Source organism: Bufo gargarizans, chromosome 6, assembly GCF_014858855.1.
Source record: "Bufo gargarizans isolate SCDJY-AF-19 chromosome 6, ASM1485885v1, whole genome shotgun sequence".
Lineage (NCBI taxonomy): Eukaryota > Metazoa > Chordata > Amphibia > Anura > Bufonidae > Bufo > Bufo gargarizans.
In genome coordinates this window covers 293,738,503-293,749,403 of record NC_058085.1, presented here as the reverse complement: position 1 = coordinate 293,749,403, position 10,901 = coordinate 293,738,503, and positions in this window count along the sequence as shown.

The following is a 10,901-nucleotide window of genomic DNA, read 5'->3' as shown; positions in this document are numbered from 1 at the left end:
AGATGAAATACAGAGCGTCAAAGTAAACTTCCCTGTTAAAGGGAACCTGCTGTCATCAACTTTATGCTCTTAAGATTAAAATAGATAAATCACTGGGTCCAGATGGCATACACCCCCATATCCTAAGAGAATTAAGTAATGTCATAGACAGACCCTTATTTCTGATATTTAAGGACTCTATACTGACAGGGAGTGTTCCACAGGATTGGCGCATAGCAAATGTGGTGCCAATGTTTAAAAAGGGGTCGAAAACAGAGCCCGGAAACTATAGGCCGGTAAGTATAACATCTACCGTGGGTAAACAGTTTGAAGAGATGCTATCTTGGAGTACGTCAATGAAAATAAGCAAATAATGCCATATCAGCATGGCTTCATGAGGGATCGGTCATATCAAACTAATTTAATCAGTTTCTATGAGGAGGTAAGTTCTAGACTTGACAGCGGCGAATCAATGGATGTCGTATATCTGGACTTCTCCAAAGCATTTGACACTGTATCACATAAAAGGTTAGTATATAAAATGAGAATGCTCGGACTGGGAGAAAACGTCTGTATGTGGGTAAGTAACTGGCTGAGGGATAGAAAACAGAGGGTGGTTATTAGTGGTACACACTCAGATTGGGTCACTGTCACTAGTGGGGTACCTCAGGGGTCAGTATTGGGCCCAATTCTCTTTTATATATTTATTAATGATCTTGTAGAAGGCTTGCACAGCAAAATATAAAGGAAGGAATAATGCAAGTCACCCGCACATACTAAATGGTAAAACAATGGGTAACTCTGACATGGAAAAGGACTTAGGACTTGTTCACAAGACCGCATAGTTGCCGTGCCCATGCTGCGGACCGCTATTTGCACCTGCGTGAATATCGTATTGCAGTGCGGATCCATTGACTTGATTGGGTCTGTGATCCGCAAAAGATAGGGCACATTCTATCTTTTGCGGTGCGGAGACACAGACCCGAAAGCCTATGGAAGCGCTTCAAAGTGTTTCCATGGGCTTCCGATCTGTGCCTCCTCTCTATGAAAGATAGGATAAGTCCTATCTTTTTCTGGATCTTGTGGATCGCGAACCCATTCCAGTCCGTGGGTCCACATTCGCAACATGGAGTGCAGACGGCCATTGCCCGTGTATTGCGGACCCGCTGTTTGCGATCTGCAATACGGGCATGAAGCCTTGGGTTCGTGTGAATGGGGCCTTACCTGTTGAAACCAGAGTCAGGCAGCTGCTGCCAAGGCCAATAAGATTATGCCAAGGGGCATAGATGCCCGTGATGAGAACATAGTCCTACCACATTACAAATCACTAGTCAAATCACACATGGAGTACTGTGTACAGTTCTGGGCTCCTGTGAACAAGACAGACAGCAGAGCTGGAGAGGGTTCAGAGGAGGGCAACTAAAGTAATAACTGGAATGGGGCAACTACAGTACCCTGAAAGATTATCAAAATTAGGGTTATTCACTGTTGAAAAAAGATGACTGAGGGGAGATCTAATAACTATGGATAAATATATCAGGGGTCAGTACAGAGATCTATCCCATTATCTGTTTATCCCCAGGACTGTGACGAGGGGACATCCACTGCGTCTGGAGGACAGAAGGTTTGTACACAAACATAGAAGAGGATTCTTTACGGTAAGAGCAGTGAGACTATGGAACTCTCTGCCTGAGGAGGTGCTGATGGGGAGTACAATAAAGGAATTCAAGAGGGGCCTGGATGTACAGTACAGACCAAAAGTTTGGACACACCTTCTCATTCAAAGAGTTTTCTTAATTTTCATGACTATAAAAATTGTAGATTCACACTGAAGGCATCAAAACTATGAATTAACACATGTGGATGTATATACATAACAAAAAAGTGTGAAACAACTGAAAATATGTAATATTCTAGGTTCTTCAAAGTAGCCAACATTTGCTTTGATTACTACTTTGCACACTCTTGGCATTCTCTTGATGAGCTTCAAGAGGTAGTCACCTGAAATGGTTTTCACTTCACAGGTGTGCCCTGTCAGGTTTAATAAGTGGGATTTCTTGCCTTATAAATGGGGTTGGGACCATCAGTTGCGTTGTGGAGAAGTCCGGTTGGATACACAGCTGATAGTCCTACTGAATAGACTGTTAGAATTTGTATTATGGCAAGAAAAAAGCAGCTAAGTAAAGAAAAACGAGTGACCATCATTACTTTAAGAAATTAAGGTCAGTCAGTCTGAAAAATTGGGAAAACTTTGAAAGTGTCCCCAAGCGCAGTCACAAAAGCCATCAAGCGCTACAAAGAAACTGGCTCACATGCGGACTGCCCCAGGAAAGGAAGACCAAGAGTCACCTCTGCTGCGGAGGATAAGTTCATCCGAGTCACCAGCCTCAGAAATCGCAGGTTAACAGCAGCTGAGATTAGAGACCAGGTCAATGCCACACAGAGTTCTAGCAAAAGACAAATCTCTAGAACAACTGTTAAGAGGAGACTGTGTGAATCAGGCCTTCATGGTAGAATATCTGCTAGGAAACCACCGCTAAGAACAGGCAACAAGCAGAAGAGACTTGTTTGGGCTAAAGAACACAAGGAATGGACATTGGACCAGTGCAAATCTGTGCTTTGGTCTGATGAGTCCAAATTTGAGATCTTTGGTTCCAACCACCGTGTCTTTGTGCGACGCAGAAAAGGTGAACGAATGGACTCTACATGCCTGGTTCCCACCGTGTAGCATGGAGGAGGAGGTGTGATGGTGTGGGGGTGCTTTTCTGGTGACACTGTTGGGGATTTATTCAAAATTGAAGGCATACTGAACCAGCATGGCTACCACAGCATCTTGCAGCGGCATGCTATTCCATCCGGTTTGCGTTTAGTTGGATCATCATTTATTTTTCAACAGGACAATGACCCCAAACACACCTCCAGGCTATTTGACCATGAAGGAGAGTGATGGGGTGCTACGCCAGATAACCTGGCCTCCACAGTCACCGGACCTGAACCCAATCAAGATGGTTTGGGGTGAGCTGGACTGCAGAGTGAAGGCAAAAGGGCCAACAAGTGCTAAGCATCTCTGGGAACTCCTTCAAGACTGTTGGAAGACCATTTCAGGTGACTACCTCTTGAAGCTCATCAAGAGAATGCCAAGAGTGTGCAAAGCAGTAATCAAAGCAAAAGGTGGCTACTTTGAAGAACCTAGAATATGACATATTTTCAGTTGTTTCCCACTTTTTTGTTATGTATATAATTCCACATGTGTTAATTCATAGTTTTGATGCCTTCAGTGTGAATCTACAATTTTCATAGTCATGAAAATAAAGAAAACTTTTTGAATGAGAAGGTGTGTCCAAACTTTTGGTCTGTACTGTATTTCTGGAGTGTAATAATATTACAGGCTATAGCTACTAGAGAGGGGTCGTTGATCCAGGGAGTAAGGCCTCATGCACACGACCGTTGTGTGGATCCGTGTCCGTTGTTCAGTTTCCTGTGATTTTCTGCGGACCCATTGACTTTTAATGGGTCCGTTGAAAACTCGGAAAATGCATCGTTTGTCATCCGCGTCCGTGATCTGTGTTTCCTGTCCGTCAAAAAAATATGACCTGTCCTATTTTTTTGACGGACAACGGTTCGCGGACCCATTCAAGTCAATGGGTCCGTGAAAAAACACGGAGGCACACAAGATTGTCATCGTTTTTTTTCCTATCATTTTCAAGGCAAACTTGACTTAGATTTTTTTTTTTCACTTTTCTGGTCTGGTGATCCTCCAAAAATCAAGGAAGACACACGGAAGAAAAACCAGACACGGATCACGGAACCCCGTTTTGCGGCCCGTGAAAAAATACTGTCGTGTGCATGAGGCCTTAGTCTGATTGCCTGATTGGAATGGAGTCGGAAAGGATTTTGTTTCCCCTATAATAAGGGAAATTGGTTTCTCCCTCATGTTTTTTTTTTTTTGCCTTCCTCTGGGTCAACTTGCAGGATAACAGGCTGAACTGGATGGACAGATGCCTTTTTTTTAGCCCTACAAACTATGTTACTATGTTACCTAAAGTGTAGTAGGTATCTAGGGACAGACTTTAAAAGGTTGTTATTCACTTCATCTCAGGCTTCTTGCTGGTATTCTCGTCCATCATGAAAATAAACTGCTTTTGAATACGATGTCTGATCTCCAAACACCTTGCAAAACTCCCCAATGCAGGTAAGAACAATTGTCATGTGGGTGGAATAGAAAGAAAAACAGAACTGGATCGCACATCCACAACGCTATGCTTTGATCTAATCAAATTCGCTTCTCAGCGCCATGTTGAAGTGTACAGCCCCCCATGCTGCATGCTGTATAAGAGGTATTAGTGTACATTTGGATCAAAAGCATAAGCCCACTAACCACGCCAAGGTCGCCTCTTTGAGTGGGACCTACTCTGACAAAAAGGCGCAGCGCAATGCGGTGACAAAGCGGCACTGCCCTAGTAGGCAGCGGGACCCGGGAGTCAAACAGCACATCTGCTGTCTGACAATGCCACCCATGGCACTAGGTCCCACCAACCCACCAGAACAGCGCCACAAAGGCCACCTCGCAGTACTGCACCATGTGAACAGTTGTCTTAACACAACATGTCCACTACTATCAGGAGCTACAGGTCAATGACCACTCAAAGAGGCGACCTGGGCGTGGTGAGTGGGCTTATGCCTTTTGATCCAAATGTACCCTGATGCCTCTGGTACAGCATGCAGCAAGTGGGGCTGTACACTTCAACATGGCGCTGAGAAGCGAGTTCTGATCAAAGCATAGCGTTGTGGATGTGCGATCCAGTTCTGTTTTTCTCCCTGAGATAGCTGCTTGAAAAGGTCCGTCTACATTTGCAACAATTGTTTCTTCTACAAACCGGATTCCAAAAAAGTTGGGACATTAAACAAATTGTGAATAAAAACTGAATGCAATGATGTGGAGATGGCAAATGTCAATATTTTATTTGTAATAGAACGTAGATGACAGGTCAAACGTTTAATCCGAGTAAATGTATCATTTTAAAGGAAAAATACGTTGATTCAAATTTTCACGGTGTCAACAAACCCCCAAAAAGTTGGGACAAGTAACAATAAGGCCCCTTTCACACGGGCGAGTTTTCCGTGCGGGTGCGATGCGTGCGGTGAACGCATTGCACCCGCACTGAATCCTGACCCATTCATTTCTATGGGGCTGTGCACACGAGCGGTGATTTTCACGCATCACTTATGCGTTGCGTGAAAATCGCAGCATGCTCCTCTTTGTGCGTTTTTCACGTAACGCAGGCCCTATAGAAATGAATGGGGTTGCGTGAAAATCGCATGCATCCGCAAGCAAGTGCGGATGCGGTGCGATTTACACGCATGGGTTCTAGGTGACAGTCTATTCACTGTATTATTTTCCCTTATAACATGGTTATAAGGGAAAATAATAGCATTCTGAATACAGAATGCTTAGTATAATAGTGCTGGAAGGGTTAAAAATAATAAAAAAGTTAACTCACCTTCTCCTCTTGTTAGCGTAGATCCCGGTCTGTTCTTTAGCTGTGGCTGAAGGACCTTTGATGACGTCAGATCACATGCTCTATCACCATGGTGATGGACCATGTGATTGGAGCATGTGATCTGACATCACCTCAGGTCATTCAGTCCACAGCTAAAGAACAGACCGGCATCTACGCTAACAAGAGGAGAAGGTGAGTTAACTTTTTTATTATTTTTAACCCTTCCAGCACTATTATACTAAGCATTCTGTATTCAGAATGCTATTATTTTCCCTTATAACCATGTTATAAGGGAAAATAATACAATCTTCAGAACATCAATCCCAGACCCGAACTTCTGTGAAGAAGTTCGGGTCTGGGTACCAAACATGCGTGATTTTTCTCACGCGAGGGCAAAACGCATGACAATGTTTTGCACTCGCGCGGAAAAATCGCGCATTTTCCCGCAACGCACCCGCCTCTTATCCGGGCAAAAAACATGACGCCCGTGTGAAAGAGGCCTAAGAGGCTGGAAAAAGTAGATTTGAGCATAACGAAGAGCTGGAAGACCAATTAACACTAATTAGGTCAATTGGCAACATGATTGGGTATAAAAAGAGCTTCTCAGAGTGGCAGTGTCTCTCAGAAGCCAAGATGGGTAGAGTATCACCAATTCCCACAACGTTGCACAGAAAGATAGTGGAGCAATATCAGAAAGGTGTTACCCAGCGAAAAATTGCAAAGACTTTGCATCTATCATCATCAACTGTGCATAACATCATCCGAAGATTCAGAGAATCTGGAACAATCTCTGTGCGTAAGGGTCAAGGCCGTAAAACCATACTGGATGCCCGTGATCTCCGGGCCCTTAAACGACACTGCACAACAAACAGGAATGCTACTGTAAAGGAAATCACAGAATGGGCTCAGGAATACTTCCAGAAACCATTGTCAGTGAACACAATCCACCGTGCCATCCGCCGTTGCCAGCTGAAACTCTACAGTGCAAAGAAGAAGCCATTTCTAAGCAAGATCCACAAGCTCAGGCGTTTTCACTGGGCCAGGAATCATTTAAAATGGAGTTTGGTAAAATGGAAGACTGTTCTGTGGTCAGACGAGTCACGATTCGAAGTTCTTTTTGGAAATCTGGGACGCCATGTCATCCGGACCAAAGAGGATAAGGACAACCCAAGTTGTTATCAACGCTCAGTTCAGAAGCCTGCATCTCTGATGGTATGGGGTTGCATGAGTGCATGTGGCATGGGCAGCTTGCATACCTGGAAAGGCATCATCAATGCAGAAAAATATATTCAGGTTCTAGAACAACATATGCTCCCATCCAGACGTCATCTCTTTCAGGGAAGACCCTGCATTTTTCAACAAGATAATGCCAGACCACATTCTGCATCAATCACAACATCATGGCTGCGTAGGAGAAGGATCCGGGTACTGAAATGGCCAGTCTGCAGTCCAGATCTTTCACCTATGGCCTCATGCACATGACAGTATTTTTTCACGGTCCGCAAAAACGGGGTCCGTAGGTCCGTGATCCGTGACCGTTTTTTCGTCCGTGGGTCTTCCTTGATTTTTGGAGGATACACGGACATGAAAAAAATTTCGTTTTGGTGTCCGCCTGGCCGTGCGGAGCCAAACGGATCCGTCCTGAATTACAATGCAAGTCAATGGGGACGGATCCGTTTGACGTTGACACAATATGGTGCAATTGCAAACGGATCCGTCCCCCATTGACTTTTAATGTAAAGTCAGGAGTCCCTTTATACCATCGGATCGGAGTTTTCTCCAATCCGATGGTATATTTTAACTTGAAGCGTCCCCATCACCATGGGAACGCCTCTATGTTAGAATATACTGTCGGATATGAGTTACATCGTGAAACTCAGATCCGACAGTATATTCTAACACAGAGGCGTTCCCATGGTGATGGGGCCGCTTCAGGTTAGAATATACTAGAAAACTGTGTACATGACTGCCCCCTGCTGCCTGGCAGGTGCTGCCAGGCAGCAAGGGGCAGACCCCCCCCCCCTGTTTTTAACTCATTGGTGGCCAGTGCGGCCGGCCCCCCCCCCCTCCCCCCCTGTAGTTAACTTATTGGTAGCCAGTGGGCCCCCTCCCTCCCCTGTAGTTAACTCGTTGGTGGCCAGCCCCCCCCCCCTTCCCTCCCCTGTAGTTAACTCGTTGGTGGCCAGTGGGCCCTCTCCCCTCCCTCCCCTCCTAATTAAAATCTCCCCCCCATCATTGGTGGCAGTGGAGAGTACCAATCGGAGTCCCAGTTTAATCGCTAGGGCTCCGATCGGTAACCATGGCAAACGGGACGCTACTGCAGTCCCGGTTGCCATGGTTACTTAGCAATTTGTAGAAGCATCATACTTACCTGCGAGCTGCGATGTCTGTGTCCGGCCGGGAGCTCCTCCTACTGGTAAGTGACAGATCATTAAGCAATGCGGCCGCACTGGCCACCAATGTGTTAACTACAGGGGGGGAGGGGGGGCAGTCATGTACACAGTTCTTTTAGTATATTCTAACTAGAAGCGTCCCCATCACTATGGGAACGCCTCTGTGTTAGAATATACTGTCGGATCTGAGTTTTCACGTGGTGAAAACTCAGCTCTGAAAAAGCTTTTATGCAGACGGATCTTCGGATCCGTCTGTATGAAAGTAACTTACGGACACGGATGCCAATCTTGTGTGCATCCGTGTTCTTTCACGGACCCATTGACTTGAATGGGTCCATGAACCGTTGTCCGTCAAAAAAATAGGACAGGTCATATTTTTTGGATGGACAGGATACACGGATCACGGTCTCGGCTGCAAAACGGTGCATTTTCCGATTTTTCCACGGACCCATTGAAAGTCAATGGGTCCGCGAAAAAAAACGGCACAACAACCACGGATGCACACAACGATCGTGTGCATGAGGCCTATAGAGAACATTTGGCGCATCATAAAGAGGAAGGTGCAACAAAGAAGGCCCAAGACGATTGAACAGTTAGAGGCCTGTATTATTCAAGAATGGGAGAGCATTCCTATTTCTAAGGCCTCATGCACACGACCGTTTTATTTTTAAGGTCCGCAAAAACGGGGTCCGTGATCCGTGACCGTTTTTTCGTCCGTGGGTCTTCCTTGATTTTTGGAGGATCCACGGACATGAAAAATGAAAAAAAAAATCTAAGTCAAGTTTGCCATTGAAATGATAGGAAAAAACGGACACGGATCACGGACACGGATCACGGACGCGGATGACAATCTTGTGTGCATCCGTGATTTTTCACGGACCCATTGACTTGAATGGGTCCGTGAACCGTTGGCCGTGAAAAAAATAGGACAGGTCATATTTTTTTCACGGCCAGGAAACACGGCCACGGAAAACGGCACAACGGCCACGGATGCACACAACGGTCGTGTGCATGAGGCCTAAACTTGAGAAACTGGTCTCCTCGGTCCCCAGACGTCTGTTGAGTGTTGTAAGAAGAAGGGGAGATGCCACACAGTGGTGAAAATGGTCTTGTCCCAACTTTTTGGGGATTTGTTGACACCATGAAATTCTGATTCAACATATTTTTCCCTTAAAATTGTACATTTTCTCAGTTTAAACTTTTGTTCTGTGATTTATGTTCTATTCTGAATAAAATATTAGAAGTTGGCACCTCCACATCATTGCATTCAGTTTTTATTTACGATTTGTATAGTGTCCCAACTTTTTTGGAATCCGGTTTGTGACATAAAAAATATGAAACACCATTCTAAATAGTTTTGATAACAAATATCCTATTTTATGGAAGCAGCTCATATGCAAACATACTGTATGTGTCCTCAAGTTGCAAACAACAAACCGTGTGTAGTCTGATCCTGCACCTAGATTTCTCTTATCTGCCCGCTCTTCTACTGGCAAAATGGGGTTCCGTTGTTCTGTGATCCTTTTCCGTTTTTGTTTCCGTGTGTCTTCCTTTATTTTTGGAGGATCACCAGACATGAAGGAAAGTAAAAAAAAAGTCCAAGTCAAGTTTGCCATGCAAATGATAGGAAAAAAACGGACGCGGATGACAATCTTGTGTGCCTCCGCGTTTTTTCACGGTCCCATTGACTTGAATGGGTCTGCGAACCGTTTTCAGTGTAAAAAATAGGACAGGTTATATTTTTTTGACGGACTGAAACCACGGATCACGGATGCGGATGACAAACGGTGCATTAGCTGAGTTTTCAACGGACCCGTTGAAAGTCAATGGGTCCGCAGAAAATCACAAAAAACTGAACAACGGACACAGAACACAACAACGGTCGTGTGCATAAGGCCTTATGAAGATTCATTGTTTCTGTGCAGCAGACCTTGTTTACACTGTGGACAATGTGCTGCCCAGAAACAATCAATGAACGTTCACAGGATTTACACTATCACCAGCAAGATCTCACGAGGGACTAAATCTGTCGCTAAATTCTAATATGTTACTATTGCATTTCCAGAGGTTTCCCTCCATGCATTGCAAAGAAATCCATAGGTGTAATTGCATCCTCAGGCCTAGTTTCCACGTCAGTGATTTCCATCACAGAGATAGGCCTCATGCACACGGCTGTGCTGTTTTTTGCGGTCCACAAACTGCGGATCCGCAAAAAATGGAAGCCGCCCGTGTTGCCTTCCGCAATTTGCGGAACAGAACGGGCGCCGGCAATATAAATGCCTACTCTTGTCTGTAAAGCTCGGACAAGAATAGGACATGTTATATTTTTTTTTTTAACGGGGCCGCAGAACGGAGCCTCGGATGCGGACCCAAACAACGGTTGTGTGCATGAGGCCTTAGGCCCCTTTCACACGGGCGAGTATTCCGCGCGGGTGCAATGCGTGAGTTGAACACATTGCACCCGCACTGAATCCTGACCCATTCATTTCTATGGGGCTGTGCACATGAGCAGTGATTTTCACGCATTACTTGTGCATTGCGTGAAAATCGCAGCATGCTCTATATTCTGCGTTTTTCACGCAACGCAGGCCCCATAGAAGTGAATGGGGCTGCGTGAAAATCGCAAGCATCCGCAACATGGTTATAAGGGAAAATAATAGCATTCTGAATACAGAATGCAAAGTAAAATAGTGATGGAGGGGTTAAAAAAAAAAAATAATTAACTCACCGAGTCCACTTGATCGCGTAGTTGCGGATCTCTGTCTTCTTCTGTAATGTTGAGCTGCCGGCTAAGGACCTGTGGTGACGTCACATCACATGGTCCCTCACCATGGTAATGGACCAAGTGATGACCAGAGTGACGTCATCAAAGGTCCTATTCCTGTGCACAGCAAAGAAGAAGACAGAAGAGAAGACGGGCTGCGCGATCAAGTGGATTAAGGTGAGTTAAATTATTATTATTTTTTTAACCCCTCCAGCCCTATTGTACTATGCATTCTGTATTAAGAATGATATTATTTTCCCTTAT